Raw genomic sequence first — 21,121 nt, 5'->3', positions numbered from 1 at the left:
AATATCTCTCTTCATAAATACTAGTCTCTCTGACTGCACTCATGCTGCTAGTATGAAACTCAGCAGAAATTCTATGGCTTTAAAGCTTGCCTGTGGAACACTCAAGAGTGGCTCCCTGCATGCTTTTCAGACAGGTATTTTAGGTTAGTGGCTCTGTACCAGTCAGGGCTTTCTTTTATGGTGGCTGGCAGAGGAGGAGCTCCCTGGGGATTATAATCATCTTCAGTGCCAAAGAGAATGTGCCAGGACAAATTGATACTTAATTAGCAATAAGTTACTTTGGTCAAATGATAGTTAGCCAAGAGTTCTGAAGAACTAAGTGCCTGAGCTGTTAACAAAAATATACATTTCTTTATTACAATCACCTAAGATAATAGAGAATTGCAGGGTGGCAAAACCTAAACAAACACAAAATGATGAAGACAAATGACCACTGCGTGTATAATGGAAAATTATATTGTCATATACAATAATCTTCTTATGTTTACAGTTTTCCATCAGGGAAAACTGATGAGTTGCTTGTGATACCAGAGATTGGATTTGATGACTCAGGTAGTCCCTTCTAGTCCTGTGTCTAATATAATTTATCTGAAATATCAAAAGGTCTTTGACATGAACCCTCACAAGCACCTACTGAAGAAATAAAGTAAGTTGTTTGGAGGTAAAGTTCTATTATAGGATAGACACAGGAAACAAATAGAACTATGTGGCTATTTTTCAACATGGCAAGAAGTTATCAGATGGCTTTTGCAATGATGGTCTTACCTATCTCTAAGGTGGAAAAAGTGTCGATAAAACCCAGATAAAATTACTTAGTACAGTAACAGTTTTCAAGATTGGAAAATTTTAGAGGAAACCTAACACAGATATGTGAATGGGCAACAGGTTTGTATATACCAGGGGTTTTCAACCTTTTTGGGTCAGTGTACCCCCAAGCTGGATGCGGAGTGGGGAGGTAGTGGTGTGTGGCTGAATACAGAGCAAACTTCCCCTGGTCCCTGTGTCCAGCCAGGCAGGCAGTGCCTGCTGCACAAGATGATGCATGATGGCACTCTGTCCCTGCTTGCCCATGCATACCCCTAGGGCCTTCTCAAGTACCCCCAGGGGTACGTGTACCCCGGCTGACAATCCCTGGTATATACAACTAGATGTTGGCCAATATAAGGTAACAAATTCATCTGCACAACTCATACGTGGATTTAGATTGGCTTTAGAGCTAATCAGTCAAGGAAAGCACCAGAACCTTGTTGCTGGGGAAAAGTGCAGGGGGCCCTCAATGAAAACTCTGGCTTAATATGCAATGCAGGCACAACAACAATAAAATGTTAGGATGCAATAGGTAGTAAAACTGAAAACAGCGTGGTCACTATGCAAATCAACAATAGGTCTTTACCTTATACACTGCAGTCACTTCTGGTCACCCATTAAAAAAAGGAAAAATTAGAAACAGAAGTGATGCAGGGATAGTAACTATAGAAAATGAGTCAGTTATTATTCTACTAAGGAGAAATAAATCACAAGGAATTCTTCATCGCCTTGTCTGGTAAAGGTACAACTTGCCATTATTACTGGAAAACATACAATGTGATTTGGGTTTTAGAAATAAGGTTTGTTATGGAAATTTGTTGTGGCAACTTAAAAGGATACTAGCATGGTGACTAGGATCAATAGTTAACCTATCTGCTAATATAATCTCAGTTATTATTTTACATCTGCCCTTCCATAATTAAGTAATAACATTAAAAGGTATTAAAGCAAACAAGCATTCAACACTTGAGAATTCAAATGTAAAGGGTCCTCTGTCCTTGCAATACTTCCCTGATCATATTCATGTACAACACTCTTTTGGACTAGATAAGGTGCACAGTTAATGAATACGGTATAAATATTAGGCCCATGTGAAGTGGCTAGTATTTGTTTCAGATTTGGCCTTTTTTGGGGGACAGTGATTCAAATCACCATCCTGAATCAATTTGGCCGAATCTGATTCAGAGATTTAGCTCCTGCCAAATCTCCAAATCAGGCAGGTCCATCCCTCTCCCGCACTCTCAGCATGGCAATAGCTGCCCTCCCCACCCTAGCTCCCAGCACCTGGGGAAAAAAAGCCCCGGCTCACTGGGTGCTGTGGGCATGGGTGTGATCCCCGCTGCTCCTCACTGCCCCAGCATGGGGGGCTCTCCATGAGCCCCCTGAAACCCCCTGTTTACCCAGCCCCCACACCCCATGGCTGCCCTGCCTGCCCCAGCTCCAGACCGTTAAGAAAAGAAAAACTGAGAAAACCCCTGCACTCACCTTTCCTGCCTGGCCGGGGGGTGGGGGATCCCCATTGCCCCCTGCTGCATGGGGGGCTTTGCACAAGCCTCCCAAAGTCCCGAGGCTGCTGCAGGAGTGGTGAGTCCCCGGGGTTTTTTCTCCTTAAAGGGCTGGGGCGGGGGGAGAAGTGTCATGGGGCTTGTGGCAGAGTCCCCCATGCAGTGTGGGGCAGTAGGGAGCAGCGGGGATTGCCCCTCCGCCCTGCAGCATCCTGTGAGTTGGGGCTTTTTTTTAAAAGGGCCGGGAGCTGGGGTGGGCTGGGGATGCAGGCAGGGGGTGGGGCCTGGCAGGGGTCCCCCTATGTTCCCCTCCCCCACCCCTATTTACCAGCTCTTAGTCTGACTGCAGTTCCCTGCTGCAGCCACCGGGGACTGTCTGAATCATCAAAACTGTCTGAATCTTTTCCGAAGATTCAGAGAGCTTCGAATTCATTCGGACCTTTTAATTGGTTCCCTGATTCAATTTGGATTTGGAGATTCGGCCACTGAATCGGCCAAATCTCCTCTGAATCGAATCACCACCCAAAGCTTTGCACAACCCTAATACATATCCTTAAAAAAGACAGATAAAAAAGCAAGTGAGCTATAGTAAATGGCATGAACACAACTATAACAACAAACCTTAATGCTGTGATTTACTATTTTTGACAATGTCCCTTTATAATTACAAGAAAATTCATGTTCTGTAACATAGGGTATAAAAGAAGACTCCCCAGGAGACCAGGGAGCCAGTGAACTGGGACTGCCTACAGGGGAGCAGTTTGTAGGCAGTTCACAGGACAGTCATGAGCAGGAATACACGGGAGCTTCTGACAGAGACTTTGGGTAAGTGAATGAGGAGGGGGGCTACTATGGGGGTGGTAACTCGGAGTGCAACCAGGGCCCCTCCCCTGCCACTGCTTCCAGCCTGGAGCTCCTGTGAGGCCTCCACCCAAACAGGCCCCTTGGATGGGTCAGCAGTGCCCTGGCCCCCTATCTGCAGGGGTTGCCTGGCAGGACCTCTGAGGCCTGGGGGTAGTGCAGGAGCCGGGGGCTCCCTTGTCTGTCCCACAATTGAGGCCCCGAATTGAGGCACTGGAAAGTCAGGTGAGGGAAGTCCAGGCAGAGGTGAACAGGCTGTGGGGGATCAGAGCAATTGAAAAAGAGATTGATGGCTATTTTCATTCTCTGCAGGACAAGACTTCTGGTGAAGAAGTTGCAAGGGAATGCCCTGAAACAGATGCTGGGAAGTGGAGGATGGTCATCTCGGGGGCCAGACCTCTCGCCACAGAGACAGCTCCCCTGGTGAAGTTGGGGAACAAATATGAGGCCCTGGCTGCACTGGAGTGTGCGATGGGGGAAAGTGCGCTGGAGGGGCCTGCTACCATCACTGAATGAGCTGAGGGTTCACCAGGTAAGCGGAAGAGAAGCCGCGTCATCGCTGTGTGCTACTCCTTGCTGAGAGGAACAGAGGGACCCATCTGTTGTCCGGATCCCATGGTGCACAAGGTCTGCTGCCTGCCTGAGGCCAGGATCAGAGACGTCACGACGAGAATTCCTGACCTCATCCGGCCCTCTGACAACTATCCCATGGTCCTCATCCATGGGTGAACAAATGACGCAGCCAGGAGTAGTCCAGACCGTATCACAAGTGACTACAGGGCTCTGGGGACCAGGCTTAGGAAGACAGGGGCACAGGTGGTCTTTTTGTTGATCCTCCCGGTCAGAGGTTGCAGTAGGCATTCCTTCTCCTGTGTCAGAGAAGTCAACCCATGGCTGCAGAGTTGGTGCCATCATGCGGGTTTTGGCTTCCTGGACCATGAGCTGCACTTCCATGCAAGGGATCTCCTGGGATGCGATGGGATTCATCTCTCTGCAAAAGGCAAGAGTCTCTTTTCTTACAGGTTGGCTGACCTCCTATGTTGGGCTTTAAACCAAGTACAATGGGGGACAGGGAGGCAGGAGATGGAGAAAGCCTAAAACATACAAACTGCAAGACATGCAGCAGTACACCCCAGGTAAATACCCAGGGGCCCTTTGGGCATCAGAATGGGGAGGCACCAAAGGCACCATTCAGAGGGCTCAAGTGCCTCCATACTGATGCTAGGAGCATGGGGAACAAGTGGGAAGAACTCACACTTCTGCTTGCAGACAATAACTTTGATTTAATGGGGCTAATGGAAACCTGGTAGGACCCTACCCATGACTGGGCAGTACACATTGAGGGCTACAGGTTGTTCAGCAGGAACAGAGCAGGGAGGAAAGGAGGCAGGGTTGCTCTCTATGTAAAGGAGCATTATACATCTACCCTAATCAAAATGGGATCAGAGGAGGAGACAGTTGAGGCATTATGGGTTAGGATACATGGAGGTTGAGGGGAAAGGGACTTGGTACTGGGGGTCTGCTACAGACCACCACATCAAGAGGAAAAGCTAGACTTGGAATTCTTGAGGCAGCTCTCAGAGGCCATACAGTCTAGGGACATGGTTGCCATGGGGGACCTAAACTACCCTGACACCTGCTGGGAGGAGCAGTCAGCCAAATCCAACCATTTACATAGGTGAAAGTCCCACACACAGGTTAAGAACCTAACACAGGAGGTATATGGCCCCACTAGGGAGAATGCCTTACTGGACTTCGTGTTGGCTATGGGGGAGAACCTGGTAGGGGAGCTGCACTTTTGTGGTCACCTTCGTGACAGTGACCACCAATCAATCAAATTCACCATACGGTGTAGGGTGGGTAAGATAACTAGTATGGTGGAAGTGCTAAACTTTAGGAAGGCTAACTTCATTGTGCTTAGGAGTCTAGTCAATCACACACTGCAGCATAACAGTATTGGTGAGATGGGAGTCCAGGAAGGGTGGTCGTTTCTAAAGGAAGCGATCCTTTGGGTACAGAGCGAGATTATCCCAGTACGAGGGAAAAGGGGGAAAGGAGACAGAAACTTCCTTGGCTGAACAGTGAAATCCAGGGGAGCCTAAGGGCAAAAAAGAAGGCATATAGGCAGTGGAAGCAGGGGGAAGCTACCAAGGAGAAGTATACCTACCTGGCTTGCACTTGCAGGGAGGCAGTTAGAAAAGCCAAAGCAACTACAGAGCTGAGGCTGGCAACACAAATTAAAGACAACAAAAAGGCTTTTTTTAGGTATGTAGGGAGTAAAAGGAAGGCGTAGGGCAGCATAGGACCCCTACTGAACAAGAAGGAGCAGTTAGTGACAGACAGGGGGGACAAGGCTGAGCTATTCAATAAGTTTTTGCTTCAGTGTTCCTCAACAGGGCTCAAGATAAGTCTCCTAATGGGTTCTCAGATAGGCATCAGAGGGACACCAGCCCACCAACTGTTGATGCTGACTTGGTGCAGAGTCACTTGGATGGACTGGATATGTTTGTCAGCAGGCCCGGATGAGCTGCATCTGAGGGTACTGAAGGAATTGGCTGGTGTCATAGCAGAACGACTGGCACGCTGTTTGACCACTCGTGGTGCTTGGGTCGGGTCCAGTGTGGTCCCTATTTTCAAGAAGGGGAGAAAGGAGGATCCGAGTAATTACAGGCCAGTCAGTCTCAGCCCCATTCTTGGAAAAGGTCTTTGAAAAGATTATGAAGGATCATATTTGTGGGAGTCCAGTGGGAAAAATAATGCAGCAGGGAAACCAGCATGGATTTGTAGCAGGTAGATCATGCCTAACCAATCTAGTTTCGTTTTATGACAGGGTCACAAAATCCTTAGATCTAGGAGTGGAGGCAGATGTTGTTTTCTTAGATTTTAGCAAGGCCTTCGATACACTATCTCATCTCATTCTCATAAATAAATTAAGAGGGTGTGACATAGATATTTACATGGTCTGGTGGGTGGCAAATTGGCTTAGCAGTTGCACCCCGAGAGTGGTAGTAGATGGGTCAGTATTGACCTGGAAGGACGTGGGTAGTGGGGTCCTGCAGGCACCTGGCACCAGCACACCTACTGGCTGGGAAGTGACCCTCTCAGCAGTGCAGAAGCAGAAAGGGATCTTGGAGTCATAGTGAACTCCAAGATGAACATGAGTCGCCAGTGTGAAATGATCAGCAAAGCTAACCATACTTCATCATGCATCAGCAGATGCATGAGAAATAAAACCAAGGAGGTGATACTTCCCCTCCATGTGGCATAGGTCAGTTGGAGTTCTGCATCCAGTTTTGGGTGCCATACTTCAAGAAGGATGTTGATAGACTCAAAAGGGTCCAGAGGAGGGTCACTTGTATAGTTACGGGCTTACAGGACAAGCCCTATTTGGAGAGACCGAGGGACCTGGACCTCTTTAGCCTCTGCAAGAGAAAGCTGAGAGGTGATCTTGTGGTTGCCTACAAATTCATTAGGGAGACACAGCAAGGGATCAGGGATGCTCTGTTCACCAGGGCGCCTCTTGGGGTAACAATGAACAATGGTCACAAACTGACGAAGAGCAGATTTAGGCTGGGCATCAGGAAGAACTTCTTCATGGTAAGGGTGGCCAGAATTTGGAATGGGCTTCCAAGGGAGGTGCTGCTCTCCCCTACCTTGAGGATCTTTGAGAGAGGGCTGGATAAACATCTGACTGGGGTCATCTGACCCCCAGCACTCTTTCCTTCCTAGGCGGGGGTCGGACTTGATGATCTGTTGGGGTCCCTTCCGACCCTAGCATCTATGAATCTATAGTATAGGTTTTTGCTAAAAGATATAAATAATGCCAAGCCCCTCTACATTGATCAGTTTGATGGGCACTTGAGGGCATATTCAGCCTTATAATAGATTCATGGGCAAATCTAGGATTATGAAAAGGGAGGTGCCCATGGTGAGGTGCATCATCACATATAACACAACACATTTTTTCTCCAGGTAAACAGAAACTAGCTTTCCTAATACCATGGGGCCTAGGGCTATATTATTCAGTTTAAGATTGATGCAAAAACAAATATAACTACTGGAATGAGATAAAAACATCTTGTGAAATAAGAGCTACATTACCAGAAGCAGCTAACAGACAGAAGAATTACAGAAGAAAGGATAGCTTGATCAAGACCATGAAAAAGGAGAGAGTCATTATCACTTGTGGAATGAAGAGTTTAGAAGGAACTAGGTATCTTTTAATGAGCCATGAAGTCAACTGACTCCCTCACTGCTGCCTGAGAAGAAATGCTGCTGCCACTACCAGGCAGTTGGTTTTAAATTTTGGGTAGAGCAGGAATCAAAGTGGGGTACCACTGCACCAGTGTACCCCACTGGGACAAGTTCAGCAAGGGAATGTTCAGTCAGCAACATAAGCCAAAACACTATCTGTGGTCAACAGCTGGGAAAGCAGTGGGGAAGATTTCATACAAGAGAGTTCATGCAAGTGAGCTGGCCACTTCCTGGTCTCTGGCTAGTTCCAGTTCTCAGGATACTTACATGCCCATTGAGCCGACCTGAGCAATGTAATGACTTCCCACTCCAGCCTGGGGGAAAGAGATGGCAACATTCTACTTTCCACGTAATCTAAGAGTTAGATAACCTTTTTCTTCATTAACTTATCTGGCTTCTGAAATTATCTACTGATTTTAACAATTTAGAATGATTTCTTAGTGAATAGATATCCAGTCATCCAGAGATGAACCTGCTCCCACATTGGCCTGCCATGGGAATTGCTCTGCTTGTCAGTATGATTTCCAATGTCACTTCCTTGAGTTTGACTATCAGCCAGCAAGAAGTCTAGGATTCTACTCTAGTGAAGTGTTAGCTGTAACATATGTATACCAGCTGTCAGAGTTACCGTACCTTCTTTGGAAAGGAAATTAGATCCTGCAGTTGCACTGCTAAGGCATCACAAAGGCTTATTTTCTACTTCATCAAATGCTACAAGGGTGAACTACTTAGCGGTTTATCTTGTATGGGCACTCCCTGCCAATATCCACAGCTCTTCAGTAGTCACTTTTTTGTGGTGGTGACAGTAATATCTCAGCTCAGACAATGCATTCAAGGGAGTGCATCTCCCAGGCAGTATATACTTTGTGAAACATGATTTGCAACTGATTGTTAATGAAGTGTCTCTCATCATAAGTCCAAATCTACCCTTCTCCTGCATTGTCAGAAAGGTCCCCAAGATAGCAGAACTTCTGTAGTTGAGAAAATATTAGGCTGTACCTCCTAAACTGCAAAAACTCAAGTTCTGTGTGGCAAGGCTGTATATAGTGATGCCTTAGGAGCTGAGCTGGGACACACTCTGAGGATCCACTGCTAGGAAGACCATCCGTTCTTGGGGCAGGGGCAAGAAGAGACACAAAGCTCGTGGAGGGTATTCCAGCCCTTTGGGTGGAGCAGTGACTGTAAAAATAGCTGCGCTTATTCTCTTGGGTTTCTAGGGATTCGTTTCTGTCCTTGAAGCTTCCTAAAATCAAGCTGCATCACTTTTACTGGAAACTGGGGGAGGAATTAGGCATTTGCATTATTAACACATGCATCTGTTTGAAAATTTATCTTGTACTTATTTAAGTTTGCATGGTAATTTCTTATACTAACTACTGTTGCTTTTAGTCAATAATATAATCTGCATCAAAAATGATTTCTCTCTGAAACTGATGTCAGAGGGAAAAGTGTTCTTCTACCTGCAGTCTGTCCTTGGTTGATATTATTAAAATTTGCCTAAAATATATTCTCTTTTCCACTAACCTCAAGGATTCTTTGGGCCCCTACTTCTATTTCAGTTAGGAATGTTGTGCAAGCTACACAAAATACTGCACAATCACCTCTTAAAATCTTTGAAAGGAAACAAAACAATTAATCGGATTAAATGCAGTAAAAACAAAACGAAGCAAACTGTGTCTGTTTACCTATAGGTACCATCTGCAGCAAACGCCTCTTAGCTGTTGTCAATCAGCACTCAACGCTTCCATTAGAGTCATAAGAGTTAGAGGTCAACCACTTGCAGAGACTCAACTAGAGACTAATGTGTCTGAGTTTACTGTACAAGTTCCAAAATGGGGCCTGTGTTTGTTTAACGCTGACTGGCTTTAATAACCAACTGGAAATCCTAAGAATCCTTTAAAGAAATCTTGCCATAAACTGAACTGTAGTTTCAAAAGGCTAATAGAGCTAAATTCTTCCAAAATGCAATGCATCACTGTGAAAGCTTTACCAAGAGGGGACTTGAAAGAACACAAAAAACCCCCAGTGATTAAATGCTGATTGGTTGCCACTACCTCCTATAAAAATGAAACCTAAATATTTTCGTCTCATTGAAGCCAGAACAACCCCTCTTTTTCTTCTCCTGGAGAAGATGAAAGCAAGTGCTAATCCTAAAGGGTACCAATAGTTAGTAAGTCCTCACCTTCTGCACATACAACAGTAGTGGGGCCACCAACAGAATGATTTGGAGGACATGTGTAGTTCCTTGGCTTTCCTATGGGAATCCAACTCCCTTCTACATGGATAAGCAGAATTTATGCAGTTCAAGTTAGTCACATCAATGGTACTGCAGGCCACTTCTGTGGATTTTCAATCCTATTCTTCTCTGTGTGACTCAGTTTGTACTTCTCAGCCTGCTCAGAAGGAATTTGCTCTAGCTACTTGTGCTCTGTTGCAATCCTATTCTACTCGGGCAGTTTTGTAAACGCTGAAGTCCCTGAAATGTTAGTTGCAGAAAAATCACTGCTGGTGAGCACTTTAGTTCTATAATCTAGTTAGGGCACATGGCTGGTGGGGATAGGGAAGACAAGGGGTCCAAATTCAAGGCCTGCCATCACTCACAGGGGTTTGAACCAATATTTCCCACTACACGCCAAAGTGCCTTAACAACCAGGCCATGTATAAGGCAGAACTAAAAGCACCCTCTACCCTAGGGCTGGGCGAAACTGCACTATTCCGTTCTGACTTCAGTTTTAAGGTCTGGATGGAACAGTGTTTTGTACTGAATATAATTTTGAGTCAAAACAGCCTCACTGTTTCACTTTGTTGAAACAGTGAGGCTGCTTTGACCTTGTTTAGACAGTTTTGCCAGACCGTGAGGCTTGTGAAAGGAACTCAGCTGGGGACGGAGAGTGCCGGGGTGGGGAAGCAGTCCAGGTGGGCTGCTTTGCCATCCCCACGTGCTAGATTACAGGGGGGGTGGGGAAGCAGTTCGCGCCAGGGGCGGGAGGCAGCCCAGCCCAACTGCTTCCCCACCTCTCTGCAATCTAGCGCAGGGGATGGAGAGGCAGCCCAGCTGGACTGACTTCCCAACCCCAGCGCCATGGTCAAAACGTTTTAACTTTCAAAATCTTTCGACTAGCCTCGTTTTGTTTCAAGGCTATTTTGAAGCATCAAAATCAAAATGAAACAAAGGCCATCAATCTCAAAATGAGTCAAAACAGCGTTGAAATGAAACGGTCATCAAAATTTTGCATGGACCTACTCTAGCCCAGGGGTGGGCAATTATTTTGGGTGGAGGGCTGCTTACTGAGTTTTGGCAAGCCATTGACAGCCGCATAACAGGCAGCCAAGGGCAGATAAATATTAATTTTCTAAATTTTTTTAGGGACACCATGGGCCAGATAGAATGGCTTGGCAGGCCACATCTGGCCTGCAGGCCACATTTTGCCCACCCTTGCTCTACCCTCATGTTGAAGCTGGACCAGAAAGAGAATAAGCCAGAGGGAGGGTGGTTCAGTGAGATGGGTACCGTCCAGGAAGGGTGGTTACCTTGGGCCTCTGCTGCCCAGTGGTGTTTCTGCAATTTGCATTTCATAGTCATTTGATAGAACAGACCAGGGGTCAGCAAGGTTTTTGGCTCGAGTGCCAAAAACACCCCAACTTCAACCTATGCCTCAACTTGGCATGCTAGGAGCAAACAGCAGGAAAGATGTGGGGGACCTAATCCTTGCTGCTGATGGCAGGTGCATGTGAACCTCTGGGTAGATGGTGGGGGAGGGGGTGGGATTGTGCTGCCCTGGCTCCTCCCCCCGCCCTCCCATGTGCCCTGAGGTGCACATGCAGCTGTTACTGGCCATGGAGCCTGGGCTGTTCACAGCAGGTGGCAGGCAGACTGCTGTACTGGGGTCTGGAATTCTGCCTTGGTTCCATGGCTGGTGGCAGCTGCACATGAACCTCAGGGCACACAGGGGGGGAAGATGTTAGGGCAATATAACCCTAGCCCCTCCTGTGCTGTCTGCCGAGGGGTGCATGTGCCCCTATTGCCAGCAAGAAGCAAGGCTGGGGCTCTGGAACCCAATACAGCGGCTTCCAGCCTCCTGGCTGCTTGCCACAAGGCCACTGCTGCCCAGCATGGAGCCCAGGCTGCTCACAGCAGGCCTTGCAGCCTCCCCATTGCCTGCTGTGAGCAGCCAGGGCTCCGTGGCTGGTAGCAGCTGTCCAGAGCCTGGGCCAGCTGTGGCGTGCCGAGTGAAATGGACTTGTGTACTATGGTCTGGCACACGTGCCAGGGGTTGCCATCCCCTGAAATACACAGACAGCAGTAGATAGCTTTTGTCCCATTGGGCACAAGGGTCATAAGCCAAGGCCCTCTCCCTTCCAGGGGAGAGTCCACTGCACTATGTCACATTCCCTCTGTTTTTGCTCTCCTTCTAGCCCTACTTACTATCCCTTCTTGGCAGCCCTCAGATTCAATTTCAATAGGAGCAGCAGAGGGTCCTTTTGGCCCTGCCTAGCAATCAGGCAGGGAATTGGGTGATAACTACATGAGCAGGGCCTAGACCCTGGATCTTTCTCTCCATGAACAAGTGACCTATTAGTATTGGGCTAAAAGGTGGTGGGAGGGCTGTCCTCTTCCATTCTTTATGGTGTAAGACCCTTCATCTGCTTAAGTGACCTGAAATGTTCCTTATACAGCTGAAGCCTGATGCGGAAGTGCTACTTACTCAGCAAAAGGTAGAGCTAAATGTGAGCCTGTGCCTAGTTGAAAATTTTTAGAACTCTGCTTTGTCAATGAGAATCCCTCCCCTTTATAATGTTATAGTTGTTGCTCCGTCAGTTACGCTGCCATAGATTCTAGTTACTCAGACATGCAAGTCATAATTGAAGAACAATGAAGTCACTAGAATACTCCTTTTTCTTTATTTTAATATATCAGCATTTCAATAGTATAAGAGGGAAGTATTATTGATTGAAAAACAATCATAATTAAATAATAGATGCGTTGCCTCCCAGCCATTTTTGCTGCTACATATAGTGGAAAGACTGATCATTTTTACCTGACATTAAAGTTAACTTATTTTAATCTCTCTCATTCTTATATTAATTTTAAACAACTTCACGTGTTAAAGATGACTTACGTGGATTCAATTCTTTCACAATTTTGTACTGCTCTGGAACAGTGGCTCAATCAACATATATACTCAGAATATGAGATGCATATGTAGTTCAAAATGAAATCATATTTTTTTCACAGAAAAGACCATGCATTGTGAAGCTATGCCACAGGACATAACTGTGAAAAAACCCTCTCTGTCTACTGTGTTAGGCTTGCAGAAAACTAATGCGGAACTGAAGGAACTCTTGGAAATGTTTACTTTTGATTTTGCCTGTATTACAGATAATTTATACATGAACAGGCCCCTGGCTCCTGTTGGTTTCAACTGTCAGTCATAATCACTTTAAATCTAAATGTTTACAATAAAAAAGTAAAAGACCTTATTCATAACAGTTGTGGGCTTTAAAGTGAAAAATGTATATGAGATGTGAGAAAACAGAACACAAATCTTTGTATATGCTGCTGTGAGTGATTTTGTTCAAGCCAGAAATATAGTGAATCTTTTACATTTAAAAGGTTTAAAAAAAATCTTTTCATTCTCTCTCACAGATGAAGAAACACAGTAGCCAGCTCCATGGCAAATGACAGGCACTAGACTAGACTAGTTTTAAAAAGCATTAAAAATACTGGTGCAATTTAGCTTCAAATTAGGTTTGGTATCTGTAATAAAGAAATGCCAGGAAATAAGGGTTCTATGAATAAACATGATCTCTTTTGGGATGATTTTTTATGCAGATTATTTGCATCTTTTCTTTATTACTCACTAATATTAAACACCCAAATTGTTTTATCAGGAGTATCAGTCATCAATGTCACGTTTCTGACAGCATGACTTGTGGTTCACTCTCCAGGCCAGTTAATGTTACAAGAATAACCTACTGCTGAACTTCAGAAGGGATAAGAAAGTAAGAATGTCCCAGCTATAAAAAAAATAGACACGTTCTAGTTTTCTTTTTCATGCCAAGGCATACTTTACTCCAGGAACACAATTACTACCCTCTTGGTATTATTTGGTTTATTTCTTCTCCTTGGGTTAAGCCTTGTATAATATGGATCCTTCTCTTTGACCAGCCTGTTTAAACTAATTCACTCCTTGCCTGTATCTGGAGGAACAGTTTCTGTAACAAAATCATTGTCCTGCTCTCAGTTATCATTAACATGGAAAAACAGGTGAGCATTTAAATTAGTCACACGAATTAGAGTGTTCCTTTTGTTTAAAGAAAGGCCAGGCAGCCTGCAATGCTGCTGGGTGCCCACTAAAGAGTTCAGATTTTGTCATAAAGGAGATCTGTAGAACAGATGTACAAGATAGGCTGGGAGAAAAGATTAGGCCAAATAATAAGTGCTCACGTAAAAATAGAATTTGTGGTGCTCAAACTGTTGGCCCCCAGAAGTGAACAAACATTTACCTTTCATTCAGGAAATGCAGCCACATGCCTGCAATGGCTCAGGCCAGAAGCCAGGGGGTGCTTGAGCAGGACTCTCTGGCTGTGTGTTTACTTCCTCTTCCTGCTGCCCCCAAAACCTCTTGGATTTGCAGTCCAGAATTACAGCAGCAGGACTCTGTAGGATTGCTTATCACTTCCTCTTCCTGCTTCCAAGTGCCTCTGGGATTTGAAGTTCACAGTTGTAGCCAGCAGTAAGTTTGAGCAGGGGGAAGGGCCATTTAAGTCCCCATCCTGGCCCCACGCCTGAGCCAGGGTTTGCCTGGGGGGGGGGGGCAACCCCCCCTCCCCAACTGGACTGCATCCCCAGTCAGGCTTGCCTCCACCCCTTTGCCAGCCAGCCCTCACTGCTCCAGCTAGGAAGCAGAGGGGTGGGGCCAGCTCTGCTCTCTGGAGCAGACAGCACATCCCAGTCCAGGGCTGCAAAACATGCTGGGATGCTGGGGAACTGTGATTTAACTTGAACCAGGAAGGGGTCTGGGACAGAAGTTTCATAAATTGGCTTGACTCAAATCAATTAAGTCTGATACTACATTCAACCAGGTTTATCTTAAACCAGTTTCAGCCATTTTGAAACTGGTTTATGTACACTGAGCTTCTATTGTTACAGATTTAAATCAGTTTCTGATCACTTAAACTGGTTTGTGTGCAACTTCTGTCCCTAACCTAGAAGTTCAGTGTACTTAAACCACTTTTGAAATAGCTGCTACTGGTTTAACATAAACCTGGTTAGATATAATATCAGACTTAAAAAATTTAGGTCAAATAAGTTTATGGAAAAGCTATACCAGATCCCCTCCTGGTTAAAGTTAACTTACAGTCTCCCAGCATCAGTCTGCTCTGCCCTCCTGCTCCCTAGCCAGAGCACTATCATTCCTCTGGCTGGCTGAGGATGGTAGGGGGGAACCACCCTTTTGGCCTGGCAATGGGTCCCCCTAGCTGGGTGCTGCCAGCATGGAGGAGAGGGGGGCAGAGAAGCCTGCAGTGGGGACTGGTTTGCATCCCCTGGAGCTGGGTGGGGTCTCCTGGCAAAAGCTCCTCAGCCTCCAGGCCAGCTGAGGTGGCAGGGGGAAGTCTGCAGCAGGGGCTTAGCTCCATCCCTCAGAGCCAGGCTGGCATTCCCCAGTCATACCCCCTCGTCAGCCTCCACGCTGGCTGAGGTGGGGAAGGGGGAACCCTGCAGCAAATCTCTCCTCTGCCCCCCCTGCATCTGGCCCAGAGGCTGAGGAGTGGCCATGGCTAGGGGGATGCCAGTCTGGCTCCCAGCACCCAGTTCTGGAGGGTGGAGCCAAGCCCCTGCTGCGGGCTTCACCTCCGCTTCAGCTGGCCCAGAGTCTGAGGAGGGGGAGTGACTGGGGGACCGCAGCCTGGCTCCTGACTTCGGGAGGCAGAGTCAAGCCCCTGCTGCAGGTTTCACCCTGTGGAAGCTGAGGGCTTCTTGTGAAAACTCAGGCTTGTAGAAATATACACAGTTCCATTCCCTGTGATCCTGCTTATCCCCTGTGGTTCTTGCCCACCATGTCTCTGATCTTAAAAAAAAAAAATCCCAAAGGAGAAAAGTAAATACTGGGAAGCAGAGTGCAGATTTCTAATGCATTTCTGTTGGCCGCCCAGGCTCTTTGCAGGGTTCCACCATCCCCATCCCCTTCCCTTATCACACCAGTTATATTCTGACAATTTCTTACCCACTGTCCATGCTCAAAGCACTCCCACAGTTCTGGAAAAATCTCCCAAATTGCACCCCTTGGCGGGTTACAACATGTCTCCCAGCATTAGGTTGAGTCCCTCGCAAGCTCTTTATCAGTCCAAAGTGGAGCTTACTTGTCTTCAGATTCCCAGAAAAAGTTTCTTCATACATGCTAGGATTGCCTCCCTCTCCTTGCTCAAAGTTCAGGGTAGTCCCGGCGTTTCATTTTAGCTCTTCTGTAATCTAAGAGTCTCCCAGTCTGCAGGCAGCTCACTCATTCTCCCCGCTGGCTATGGGTTCTGTCTGTTGCAGGGGTGAGCCCTGCCTCCTCCCAGGAACAGCTCCATCTAACTGGCCCTTCTCTTCTTGCTCCTCCTGGTTTGTGTCACTCACTGGGTGACATCTCTGCAAACCTTCAGATACGAAAGCCTCACGCCAGCCCTAGCTCAGGTAAGTAAGTTCTGATACTGCAGCACTTCTTCTGCCATCCCTGTAGACGCCCAGCTGGGTCAGGTAATCACTGTGCCTCTGCACAGCTGCATGAGCACTTGATCTGGTGCGTCTCCCCTCTCCCGCACTATATCTTCTCATTCAGCACCCAGGAGTCTATCCAGCCACTTCTCTTATATCCCCTCCTCCTTCCAACATCTCAGATGCTCCCATTAAAATTGCACTTGAGTTGATTAAGATTCTCAAACTCTCTGGTGGGGCACTCCCCATCTGTGGCACTTCTGCTTGTTTGTCCTTCAGGACAGGGCATGACTTCTGCCCTGTCACATCCTCCTCTCCCCCACGCTAGGCAGCAACCAGCTGGGAGTCCAGACCCAGGCCAAGGGAGTAGGTTCCCCCCAGTCTTAAAGTCTAATATTGACTCTGGTAACAGGAGTGGGAATCCCCTCTCTGCAGCAGGGACAGGGCTTTGGGGACTCTGTCAGGGGTGGGGACCCCCCTCCGAGGCTGGGGGACTCAGCCAGCCCCTGGCTGGAGGGACTGTTCCCCCTGGGGGGGGCGGGAAATGGGACCACAAGGGTTTGGGGGGGCATATGCTGGACAGCCAATCAAGGATGAACCCTACTTGGCTATGTTTGGTTGTCTTTGGCAGTGGCTAGGAGGTGTGCTCTAGTGCCCCCTGGCCACTGCAAGTATCTGGCTGACTTTTCAGTTTCAAAAGTGAATGTCTGTTCACTTCCTTATTGGTTCAATCTACACAGCTTAGAATAACCTGCAAATATTGAAATGATTCAGCCCTGGGCATTTTTACTGTCTGTACTTAGCCTACGAAATCAATCTTAAAACTCATATGAAAACAAACATTTTGCAAAAGGTCCATCAGAATGTAATTTGCCCTGTGTGGCTCAGCTTGTTGTTTCTAACTTTATTTACAAAATACACATAAAATGAATATGTAAGTAGAAAAAATTAAGCTCACAAGGCCTTTAACACCTGCTGCAAGTAACATCAGGAAACCAGGGCCCTTGACACTGGGGGCTTTGTGCAACTGTGTAACATTAGTTATTTCACTTGTAGAACAAGCTTCAGTTACTTGACTGAAGTTTGCAATCCTTGTTGAATCTGCTCGCTGTTGGCAGTGGTAAGCAGGACAGCCAGTACTCGAGCAAGCTGCTTACATCTGATTTGCCATCCAGCAGCCAAAAGAGGCATTACCTTAATTACTGTAATAAAACAAAAAACAAACCAGCCTCCTTCCATTTTTATATTTGTGACCTGACATTTGCTATTTTCCTGGACAAAATCCTATATATCTATAGCATTCCACCAGGGTAGCTTGTAATTCACAGATTCATTAGCTACTGACAAAGATTTACAAAGTTTTATTCTGAGATAACATACAGTACGCAGCAACATTCTGTAGGATGTCACCTAGGATTCTGTTTTCTAGTAAATTACTAAGGGAATTTAAAAATAGTTCTCACATCGAACAGCAGGAAACAGACTCTACAAATTGCTGTTTTAAGAAGATTCACGAGTTGAGGGTTGTTCTACTATTATTTTTTTAATCTGCAATATTCTTCCTAAGTACAACCAAGTTTCATTGGGGCTGTTATTGTTAGTCTATTTAAAAGTCATTAAGAACAAGATTCTCTTTACAGTCTGCTACATCTGAAGAATTCCCCACTCTTCCTTTGCCATATGCATCAGATTTATATATAAATATTTCATTTAGGGCTCATAGAGAACCACTATTCTTTGGCTTGTTGGTATTGCATTAATTTTTAACAGAGGTTTTGATTTTGCATTTCCTTGTGCAGTGCACAACATGTTATGTTCTACCACGTATGAGCAGAGGTTACTCATGGTTACAAGCGAGAAGGCAGTGTATAGACATTCCATTTGTGTTGGGAGAAAAGTGTTTCTCTTGGTAGAAAAAAGAGAGCGCACAGACGTTCAATGGCTTCCTTGGGGAAGAAAAATGGTTCTTCTATAAGAAGTTAGATCAGTTACCTAAGAGGAAGATCTTCTCCCTCCCAGTGTAATTTAAACACCCACATATTTCTAAGGACAGAGAGAGGAGAGAAAGGCACCCAATATCCTAGTCTGTTCTCTTGCAGCCTTACAGCCATAGCACAGCTGTCTCCTGCCCCTCAGAGGCAGGACTAGACACAGGCATGGGTGAGCTGGGTGGCCGCCTGGGGTCTAGATAGAAAGGGGGCCTGAAAATGGTAAGTTTTTTGTCCTATTATCATTATTATGATCTCTGGTGAAGGGGGGCCTGATACTATTTGCCCAGGGCCGTCAGGAGTCTTGATATGTTGCTACTCAGAGGGATGCAGCCACAGGAGGTTCTGTGAATTGGACTCAGGGAGACTGCTTCCATAGCTGGTTCCCAGCCTCTCAGCTTTAAATGCCACCCCTGCCACTCATCTGGAGAGGAGTGTGGGGGGCAAGACTGAAAAACTCCGGAGGCTGGGAACCAAGCTGGGGAAGCTATCCCTGCCTTGGTTTATGGCCCTGTGGGCTTTAAATATTGCCTATACAAACCAGCTGGGCAGATATTTAGGCTAGATATCAGGAGGCGCTACTTCACAGTTAGGGTGGCTAGGATCTGGAACCAACTTCCAAGAGAAGTGGTGCTGGCTCCTACTCTGGGGGTCTTTAAGAGGAGGCTAGATGTACACCGTGCTGGGGTCGTTTGACCCCAGTACTCTTTTCTGCCATGGCAGGGGGTCAGACTCGATGAAGCCCGCTGCGCCCCTGCTCCCCTGAAGCCCCCCAGACACCCCCTCAGCAGCCGCAGAGCCCCCTGCCGACCCCCAGCACAGCCGGAGGTAAGCAGGCTCGTGGTGGGAAGGGGTTAACTCCTCGCTCCCTGGGAGGAGGCGGCTGCGTTGAGCCGGGCCGGGTCAAGCCCCCGCCCAGGCCCCTACTTGGCCCAGCCCCCCCAGGGAGAGTGAAGAGAAGGAGTGGGGTACTCACCAGTCCCCCTCCTATAGGCCAGGGCCCCCCAAATCCCAGGCAGGGCCCCCCTGGCCTGAGAAACCAGCGTTCCCCGACGGCAGGCCCACTCCGCATGTGCAGTTTAAAAGGGCCCGCCAAACAGGAGAAAAAAAAAGAAACTCAGTTAGGCTCCGGAGCGGTGAGAGACGCACGGGTGAAGCCCGCTGCACCCCCGCTCCCCCGAAGCCCCCCAAACACCCCGTCAGCAGCCGCAGAGCCCCCTGATGACCCCCAGCACATCCAGAGGTAAGCGGGCTCGTGGTGGGAAGGGGTTAACTCCTCGCTCCCTGGGAGGAGGCGGCTGCGTGGAGCCCAGCCGGGTCAAGCCCCCACCCAGGCCCCTACTTGGCCCAGCCCCCCAGGGAGCCACGCGACCAGAGCCGCGTGAACAGGCTGCGTAAACAGGTGCTCGAGTTAGTGCGGATTTCGCGCAGGAGAGGGCATGAGAGGGCATGAGACCCTGCCTGCAACCCCCGCCAGAGTAGTCAGCCCCAGCCGTAGCCAGCCTACCAGAGGCATGACACGGATGGGCACGCGCCGCACCCTGAGGGTCCCCTCGGGCTCTGCGGCCCCCCCATCGGGCACCTCAGAGATGGCCACCCAGACGGAGCCCATGGTCCCAGGCTCCACGCAGACGGAGCCCCTGGCTCTTGGCTGCGGGGGCTGCCTGTCCCTTTTTCAGGCTCTGGGGCCTGGGAGCATAGCCACCTCCCCTTGCGGGGTCTGCTCCCCACTGGGGTCTCTGGCGTGCCAGCTGGAGGAACTCCAGGCCACAGTCCAGAGACTGCGTGCCATCAGGGACTGCGAGCAGGAGATAGACTCTTACTGCCAGGGCCTTCTCCTCCGGGAGCCGCAGGGTAGAGCACCATCTCCCTCCAGGACTAAGGAGGACTGTGGGACCTCCCACTCTGCCCAGTCAGGGGCATAGACCAAGGTGGTCAAGGGCCCTAAGGCCCACCGCACCAAGGCCCCCCCCTCGCCAGAGCTTAGCAACAGGTTCGCACCTCTTGCAGCCCCAGCAGAGCCTGCTCAGTTGCCGGTTCCCGCAGGCAACCTGGGCTCAACCACAGCTACTGCCCCCGCTCTCCCCAAGACAAAATGAAAGGTGTTTGTTGTGGGAGACTCTGTCCTGCGGGGGACTGAGGGGGCAATTTGCCGCTCTGACCCCTTAGCCGGGAAGTCTGCTGCTTCCCGGGGGCCCGCATCCGAGACATTGCGGAGAGGAACCTACAGCTCCTCCGGCCCACAGACCAATACCCCATGTTCCTTATTCATGTGGGCACCAATGATACGGCTCGGAGCACCCCCAGCCAGGTCATGAGGCGCTACAGGGATTTGGGAGCGGGGCTTAGGGGTCTGGGAGCTCAGGTGGTGTTTTCGTCGAACCTCTCAGTCTCGGGCTATGGGCTGAGGAGGGAGAGGAGGATCCATGCAGTGAACCAAAGACTGCGGAGCTGGTGTCATTGGGAAGGCTTTGGCTTCCACGACCACAGCCTGCTCTTTGGTGAAAGAGGCAGCGAGCTGCTGGGAAGAGATGGCCTCCACCTCTCCCCCCTGGGGAGGAGGCTCTTCTCAGCCAGGCTGGCTGACCTGCTCCACCGGGCTTTAAACTAAGCCCGCTGGGGGATGGGGGGACTACTGCCACTGCTGGCCCGCTGAGCGACCCTTGCAAAGCCAGCAGACCAAGGCACTTAAGGGAACCCACCCCTGCCCCAGCCCGGGCACAATCTGTGGGCAAGGCAAGAGCCCCCAAGGGGACACTTGCCTGCCTGTACACTAATGCCAGAAGCCTGGACAACAAGCAGGAGGAGCTCATCCTTCTGCTCAGTGCAAAGAATTATGACGTCATTGGGATAACGGAGACCTGGTAGGACTCCACCCATGACTGGACCATGGGGATAGAGGGCTATACCCTGTACAGGAGGGATCGTTTTGACAAAAGGGGCGGGGGTGTAGCTCTTTATGTGAAGGAAAGCTACATGTCCCTGCAAGCTGATGTTGGCGACCA

General features: G+C 48.3%; 1 protein-coding gene across 7 annotated transcripts in view; it reads right to left on the bottom strand.

Moving 5' to 3' along the window:
* The window catches only part of SCAPER (S-phase cyclin A associated protein in the ER), a 378,523-nt gene that overhangs the window by 43,300 nt on the left and 314,102 nt on the right, over positions 1 to 21,121 (bottom strand). The gene's annotated exons all lie outside the window — the stretch shown is intronic.

Source organism: Crocodylus siamensis, chromosome 15, assembly GCF_052110815.1.
Source record: "Crocodylus siamensis isolate JL-2025a chromosome 15, ASM5211081v1, whole genome shotgun sequence".
Lineage (NCBI taxonomy): Eukaryota > Metazoa > Chordata > Crocodylia > Crocodylidae > Crocodylus > Crocodylus siamensis.
The sequence above is the reverse complement of the archived record's forward strand: the minus strand, read 5'-3'. Positions and strand labels throughout refer to the sequence as shown.